Genomic DNA, 9264 nt, shown 5'->3' on the forward strand with positions numbered 1-9264 from the left:
CGCATCCAAGCAGCAAAAAACTGCGGCTCGGATGCGGACCGAAACAACGGCCGTGTGCATGAGGCCTAAATTTGGAGCATTTCCAGGCAGTCTGCCCCAGCGTAAACTATAGTAAATCCGGCAGGCCTCTGGAGGTTATACCCCCTTATTTTAAGCCCCTCCCACTTTCCACTTTTAAAAAGTGACAAAAGTAAAAAGTCACGAATTATTGCACAATTATATTGCGCAATGAGATATTGAAACAGCCTAAAAATACAGTATGACTACGAATATAGTGAACAATATATTGAATACTGTATATACCTAAATAGACATGCAGAAGAGTTAGGCTACTTTCACACTTCTGGCATTGGATCTCAATACCGGAATTAAAAGGATCCATTTTGATTTTGCACATCAGGATGCATTCGTTAGGATGCGGTTATGTGAAATCAAAACGGAAAAAAACAATCCGTCACTACATACATGGAAAGTAAATGTATGACAGATCCGTTTTTTTAGGCTTCTAAAAAAACGGATCCGTCACCATTGACATTATTTTTCAGTGCAGGTTTGTTAGTTTTTTTTTAAATTTTTATGACCAGACACAAAACCGCAGCTTGCAGCGGTTTTGTATCTGGACACAAAACGGAATTCTGCCAGAACGGAAGACATCCTGATGCATCCTGAACGGATCTCTTTCCATTCCATTCATTAGGACTAAATGGAAATGTTTTTTTTCCGGTAATGAGATCCTCTGCCGGATCTCAATACGGGAAAACAACAATGCAAGTGTTCAGTGACCCCTGCCCCTGTTCATAGTTATCCAGGTTTTTTTCTAGACTTTTTTTTTTAAGTCCGACCTCAACTTGTAGTCACTGCGACATCACAGCTACGTTTGCGCGTATAATGCGAGTGTGACATTTTGCACCCAAGTAAGTCACTAGTTTTTATTTTCATACTACAGTTACTGCAATGCATAGTTTTCTGAACAGTATCAATGAAATTACTAATGCAGGATAGAATAGCACATCATGTTACCTGTTATCCAGTCACTTATGTATTCCATTTTGGGGCATGTTAAAAAACACTATGGTAAAAGTTTTCTTCCATTCCCATGACAGTATCCAAACCAGTTTTGGATACCAAACATAAAGCTTCTTTGCTGTAATCCATATGAATAAATCCTAACTGAACTTTTCCAGATCATCTGCACTTGTATCTGGTTACAATACCACCGAAATGGCCACTAAAAAGTGCACAAAAACCCACCCTAAGGGGCTGTTGATGCAGATTTGTTGCCAGCTGAATTTGGCATAGATTCCACACCAAAAAGTGCCAGGCAGCCGTGTTAAAACTGCCTCATAATGTTTTGAATAGGAAGCCACAGGTTTATTGCCGTGACTGCGTCAACAAAGGACATATTCTTACGTTCCCACATTCACACAACCACTGTCACGTAAATGGCATTGTGACTTCCCATTGAAAACAATGGGAGGTGGTTTTCTCAAGGCCACCTGGCATTTTGCCATGAAAATCATGCCAAATTGAGCTGACAAATCACTGAATATGAATGGTCCCAAAGAGCCCCTACAAACTTAATTTTGTGCTGGCATTTTTCGACAGCAAAAAAATGCCATAAAAACTCACAATTTCTTTGATGACACAATCAGTTTTTGACGGTTTTTAGCAATCTTTTTTTTTTCTAAACGGCTATTGCATTAAAAAAAAAAACACTATGTGTCCCGAGTTTCATATTTCACATAGACTTTAAGCTAACATCTTTACCACAAAATAACACTGCAGGTGCAAAAAATTCCACTAAAAGTCAAGTAGTGCACAAAAAGATACGTGTGAACCCACCCTAACATGTGGATGGAGACAGCTTCACCACAGCATGAGTTGCTCTTGCAGGGTGGCTTTCCATTTGGGGTCATAGAAAGGGGTTTAACCCCTTAGTGACTAATGACGTACTGTGTACATCATGATGTGCTGTTAGTTACCGCATCATGATGTGCACAGTACGTCATGAGATCAAAGTGTCACCACAAGTACACTTGCAGTGACACCGGCATCTAAACGGGTGCTACGGACAGCTGAGCACCTGGCAGGGGACCAATCACAGCTGTCCCTGCCTTTAGATCGCTGTGATTGGTCAGTCAGATTTGATTGACCAATCGCAGCGTTCAGCAGCGGAGCTCCGATCTCAGTGAGTGTTGACTGTGCCCCGATATCCTCCCCCCTTCAGGATGGAAGTAACAGACAGCTGACAATCTGCTCTAACAGCCGACATCGGTGCTGGCACTGATGGCAGCTGTTTAACCCCTACCATTCCGTGGTCCGTAAGGATCGCTGTATGGAGGAGGTTAAAAGGGGGGAAGCTCCCTCCCCCATCGGGCGCTCCGCTACTGTGGCAGCGTCCCGATGGTTACCATGGCAACTGCACGTCTTACACAGGCATCCAGGCTTGCCATGGTATGTAAGCCTGACAGGGTCCTGCAGGAGCCTGATCAGGCTTACTGTGAATGAGAATACTGTATTGTAGAGCCATCAGACCCACTGGATCTTTAAGAACCAAGTGGGTCTGAGTCAAAAAAGTGTAAAAAAAAAATCTAACATTTTCCCATATACGCACATTTATAATTGGGTAAAAATTAAGAAAAGAAAATACCCTAAACATGTTTGGTATCGCCACGTCCGTAACAACCATCTCTATAAAAATATCACATGACCTAACCCGTAAAAAAATCTAATAAAAACCGCTAAAAAATAAATTTTTTGTCACCTACTATCACAAAAAGTGCAACAACAAGTGGTCAATAAGGCATTATGCCCCCCAAAAGAGTACCAATAAAACTGTCACCTCATCCTGCAAAAAATAATACCCTACTTAAGACAATTGACCAAATAAAAAAGCTATGGCTCTTAGACTATGGAGACACTAAAACATACATTTTTTTTAGTTTCAAAAATGCTATTATGTTAAACTTAAATGAACAAGAAAAAGTATACATTATTAGGTATTGCCACATCCGTAATGACCTGCTCTATAAAAATATCACATGATCTAACCCCTCCGGTGAACGCCGTAAAAATAAATAAATAAAAACTGTGCCAAAATTACCAATTTCTTGGTCACCTAGCCCCCAAAGTGTAATAATGAATGATCAAAAAAATCATATGTACCCAAAACTGGTACAAATAAAAACGTCAACGTCAACAACGAGCCCCTACCCAAGATCGGCAGAAAAATATAAAAAATATGGCGTTCAGAAAATGGAGACACAAAAACATATTTTTTTTCAAAAAGTCTTTATTATGTAAAACTGAAACAAATAAACAAACAAAGTAGACATATTTGATATCATCGCATCCGTAGCAACCTGCTCTATAAAAATAGCACATGATCTAACCTGTCAGATGAACGTTGTAAAAAACAAAAAATAAAAACGGTGCCAAAATATCCATTCTTTTGTTACCTTGCCTCACAAAAAACATAATATAGAGCGATTAAAAATATGTACCCCAAAATAGTCCCAATAAACTATCACCTTTTCCCGCAGTTTCCAAAATGGGGTCACGTTTTGATTGTTTCTACTGTAGGGTGCATCTGGGGGGCTTCAAATGGGACATGGTGTCTAAAAACCAGTCCAACAAAATCTGCCTTCCAAAACTTTTTCTTCTGCGTCCTGCCATGCGCCCATACAGCAGTTTACCACCACATGTGGGGAGTTTCTGTAAACCGCAGAATCAGGGTAATAAATATTGAGTTTTGTTTGAGTGTTAACCCTCGATGTGTTAAAGATTTTTTTTTTTATTGATTAAAATGGAAAATCTGCCAAAAAAGTGAAATTTAGAAATTGTATCTCCATTTTCCTTTAGAGCTTGTGGAACACCTAAAGGGTTAACAAAGTTAGTAAAATCAGTTTTGAATAACTTGAGGGGTGTAGTTTCCAAAATGGGATACATTATGGGTGGTTTCTACTGTGTAAGCCCCACAAAATGACTTCAGACCTGAACTGGTCCTTAAAAAGTAGGTTTTGGAAATTTTCTAAAATTCTAAGCCTTCAAATGTCCCCAAAAAATAAAATGACATTTACAAAATGATTATTATACAACAGGGTCTACAGTTAGACGAATCTAAAGTGACCGGAATACTCGACAATTCAATTCAACAACAACCAAAAAGAGTATATGTAATTCCTTGAATAAAATATGTTTTTATTGATATTCATTTAAAAAGTGTGTATAACACTAGTACAAACAGCATATATAGTGAGAGTATCCAATATTTGCCACATCCAAGACGCCCAATTATTATAGAAAATACAACAATCATGTATTAATATCAAATGAACATACTATGTGCCTGACTATGTGGAACCTCAGGATGTGGAATCCTTACTGTGTTCAACCGCACTGATGTCTATATATTGATCTGATTGAAATAAATTGACTAATGCATGTGAATGAGCCTCATCTGAGGTTCTTCAATACCTGTATTTGTTGGCCTTATGGATGGGGGTGCCGCTCCTCGACGTGCGTTTCGTCGTCTTTGACTTCCTCGGGAGGAGTGAGCTTTTGATGGGGAATGACAATCCATTCAAATGGTATGTTGTCCTGTCACTATCCTTACATAGGGTCATGTGATTCCTCATGTGTTCTCTGTTGATTATGTCGGTTGGTAAGGTAAAGTGTGCGGCGCATGACACGCCTCCTCCTGCTGCGTATCGCAGGACGTCACTAGTGACGTGAATTGAGCTCACCGATGCGTGGCCCCGCTGGATGACGGCGCAAGTGCACGCTTGGCGAGGCTGTCATGCGCACCAATACCCACAGCGTCTCTATGTATGCATCATTATGATATATAACTCGGGCCCATGGACTTTCATCTACATGGTTCAATGTGTGTCTCATAAATAAAGGACCTACAGATTGTGACAAAATAAAATCTAACACGGAAAGGGAAAGGGATGTGAATGATACCTTCATGAATATATTTTTACCCTATATCAATTATGTGCAATTTATATATTCAGTTAAAATACAAAAGATTATAAGTGAAAACGTGGCAATATGTTATTAATAAATCCATAATTTATAAAGTGCTGAATTATCAGTTTAAAAGTGTGTCTCACCTAATTATAAGTGTGATAATTATAATCTTAATTATAATTAATAGTGATGTTGTGCTATTAGCAAACTAATAATATGTTACAATTCAATAATATCTAAAATCATTAAATACTGAAATTAATTCTTACAAAATTAATTAATACATGATATAACAAAATACTATACATCACTAATACCCTTGATTTACATTGTAAATAAAGTGCTGAAAGTGCATTACTGATATACATTGAAAACAACAATATTATAACTATGTTAATATAATCCCCTCCTTTCATATACCACCAATCACAGTCATAATTCTCAATATATCAATTGTTTGATAACACACTAATTACTGTCCTTCTCCTAAAGGTTATTTTTATTCCTGCTTGCAGTTGGTTTCTGATTTGATTACAATTACACAGTCGACTAGCCCGGTGAAAGGAATCCATGATGGTAAGTCCATTCTCATGTCATGTTGAACAACAACAATTATATCTAAAAGTGAAGAAAAAATATTTAAATACTGACTCTAAACAATATGTTATCTATCTATATAAATAAATAAAATGATGGATCCCCATCAACTTAAAAGATGCTACGGTCGCAGCAAAGAGCTGAATCCCAAATTTTCATTCAACCCTTTGGGTGCCAGTGTCTCGAGTCTGAAAATCCATCTGCTCTCTAATTGGGCCAATTTCTTCCCCCTGTTGCCACCCCTGATTCCAGGGTGTATCATGTCAATTCCCCTGAATCTCAACAGATCAGAATTGTTGTCATGGAATAATTTAAAATGTTTTGGGATGGTCGTTAGGCAGTTGATATCAGTCTCGTCTTAGGCTTTTTCAATGTCTCTGGCATGTTCCCTAACCCTTTTTCTCAGTATCCTCGTGGTGAGCCCTATATAAATCTTATCACAGGGACACACTGCATAGTAAATGACTCCTGTGGAGGAACATGAGATATATTCCCGAATTTGGTAATTGTTCTCTTTACAAGAGCCTGTAAAGCTGTTTTTTTTATCCATGTTCCTACACGCCTTATGTCACAAAGTGCAATGTGTCACGAGAAAACAATCTCAGAATGGCTTGGATAAGTAAAAGTGTTCCAAAGTTGTTACCGCATGAAGTGTGATATGTCAGATTTTCAAAAATAAGCCTGGTCACAAAGGTGCAAAATAGCCCGGTCATTAAGGGGTTAAAGCAGAACCAACTTCTGTGGAGTCCATATAGGGCACACAGTATGAGCGGAGGTTGTCTTCCTGATGTATAAACGATAAAAAATATATAAAGTAAAAAAGTGTCTTCTTGACATAAAGTATAATCATTTGAGTTTATAGTCAACACAATTTTATTCTTCACTAAGCTGATTTGTTAAGGTTACAGGGACTTGCTGAATGCAGTGCTACCTATTCCTAATTTACAGACAACACAAGTGTGTATTAATGGTGCGTCCATTCATGTATTACTAGTAAACACTAACTAACTGAATCCTGCTTCTAGATGACCATGTCTGCTCACCCAGGTTGATCCGCTATAGACGACCTGTCAAACCTGTCACTTCTGGCCAGTGCAGGCTTACAGGATTCAGAACAGAGCCCGGTGCTGGGTTAAAAAGCTGAAGGCACGAATTTGTCATTGGTTCTGGGATTTTTACAGTTTTGTGGAAGACGACCCTATCTGCAGTCTGAAATGTCGTACACTGTATGATACCGTATGCGATGGTTATAAGGGTTTATGCTGTAATGATACTGATTACTATAGGTCATCAATATCAGATCTGTGGGCACCCTCGGCAATCAGCTGTATGAAGGTGTTGCAGGACCTCTCCATAGACAGTCTCTCCCTGTAGCGGTGGTGCAGTATAATTACAAGTGAACGGGAGAGAAAGCTGTAATTACACTGCACCGCCGCTACAAAGTAGACGATGTGCAGGTCACAACCCCTTCCAACAGCAGATCGGCGTGGGTGCTGGGAGACAGACCCTCACTGATCTGATATTGATAACCTATCCCGAGGATAGATAACATAGTAACATAGTACATAAGGCCGAAAAAATACATCTGTCCATCCAGTTCGGCCTCTCATCCTGCAAGTTGATCCAGAGGAAGGCAAAAAAAAAAAAACCTGTGAGGTAAAAGCCAATTTTCCCCACTTTAGGGGAATAAAAAATTCCTTCCCGATTCCAATCAGACAATCAGAATAACTCCCTGGATCAATGACCCCTCTCTAGTAGCTATAGCCTGTAATATTATTACAGTCCAGAAATACATCCAGGCCCCTCTTGAATTCCTTTATTGTACTCACCATCACCACCTCCTCAGGCAGAGAGTTCCATAGTCTCACTGCTCTTACCGTAAAGAATCCTCCTCTATGTTTGTGTACAAACCTTCTTTCCTACAGACGCAGAGGATGTCCCCTCGTCACAGTCACATTCCTGGCGATAAATAGATGATGGGATAGATATCTGTACTGACCCCTGATATATTTATACATATTAATTAGATCTCCCCTCGGTCATCTTTTTTTTAAAGTGAATAACCCTAATTTTGATAATCTTTCAGGGTACTATAGTTGCCCCATTCCAGTTATTACTTTAGTTGCCCTCCTCTGGAGCCTCTCCAGCTCTGCTATGTCTGCCTTGTTTACAGGAGCCCAGAACTGTACACAGTACTCCATGTGTGGTCTGACTAGCGATTTGTAAAGTGGTAGGACTATGTTCTTATCACGGGCATCTATGCCCCTTTTGATGCAACCCATTATCTTATTGGCCTTGGCAGCAGCTACCTGACACTGGTTTAGTGTTTTACCATTTAGTATATACAGGTGACTTGCATTATTCCTTCCCATGTGCATAACCTTACATTTGTCAGTGTTAAACCTCATCTGCCACTTATCTGCCCAAGCCTCCAATCTATCCAGATCGCTCTGTAGTAGTATACTGTCCTCTTCAGTGTTAATTACTTTACACAGTTTAGTGTCATCTGCGAAAATTGATACTTTACTATGCAAGCCTTCTACAAGATCAAGAATAAATATATTGAAGAGAATAGGGCCCAATACTGACCCCTGAGGTACCCCACTAGGGACAGTGACCTAATCTGAGTGTGTACCGTTAATAACCACCCTCTGTTTTCTATCATTAGTGCCAGTTACTTACCCACATACAGACGTTTTCTCCCAGTTCGAGCATTCTCCTTTTATATACTAACCTTTTGTGTAGTACAGTGTCATGCTAAAATGACAAATGTTAAACTTACTATAGTTTCCAGGCTCTGTTTTTGGACCCTTTTTGAATACTGGCACCACATTTGCCATGCGCCAATCCTGTGGGACATTCCCTGTCAGTATAGAGTCCGCAAATATCATAAATAAGGGTCTGGCTATGACATTACTTAATTCCCCTAGGATATGGGGGTATATGCCATCTGGTCCTGGCGATTTATCTATTTTGCATTCTGCATGTCATCTTTATTTTCCTCAGTGAATACATTGGGGAAAAAAATATTTAACAGCTTTGCTTTCTCCTCGTCGCTCTCTGCGACTCCCCTCTCATTACTCTTTAAAGGGCCGACACCTTCAGATTTATACTTTTTAACATTTAGATACCATATTTTTCGCTTTATAAGATGCACTTTTTCCCCAAAAAAGTGGGGGGGGGGAATGGCCGTGCATCTTATAAAGCGGATACTTCGCTAGCCGCTATGCTGCACAGTGCGGCCAGCGAAGTATCAGTGTGGAGGGAGGAGGCGGGGTCACTCATGGCGGGGCACGGTGCAGTGACTCTTCTCTAATACACCGGGCCCCGCAACTGTTAAGTACATTCAATCCGAATGGGTCCGCAATTACTGTACTGTACAATTACTGTACTGTGCTTACTGTAGTACCTTATGTATAGCATTAATACGGCGCAGACCGGCAGCTCCCTCAGTCATGCGCTGCCTGCCCCGCCTGCCGCAGCTGTGCAAGATGTGCACTGGACTGCGTTGTCAATTGTACAACACATACTAAATGGGGATTACACCACAAAAGCGAAAAATACAATATAATGTAGTCCCCCACTGAAGTCCCTCAATCTAAAGTCACTTAATCTTAAGTCACACACTTAGACAACCACGCATCGCGGTCAAACTCGCGTTATATATCTGCTTATATTAATATAATATAAATG

This window comes from Bufo gargarizans, chromosome 1, assembly GCF_014858855.1.
Source record: "Bufo gargarizans isolate SCDJY-AF-19 chromosome 1, ASM1485885v1, whole genome shotgun sequence".
Taxonomy (NCBI): domain Eukaryota; kingdom Metazoa; phylum Chordata; class Amphibia; order Anura; family Bufonidae; genus Bufo; species Bufo gargarizans.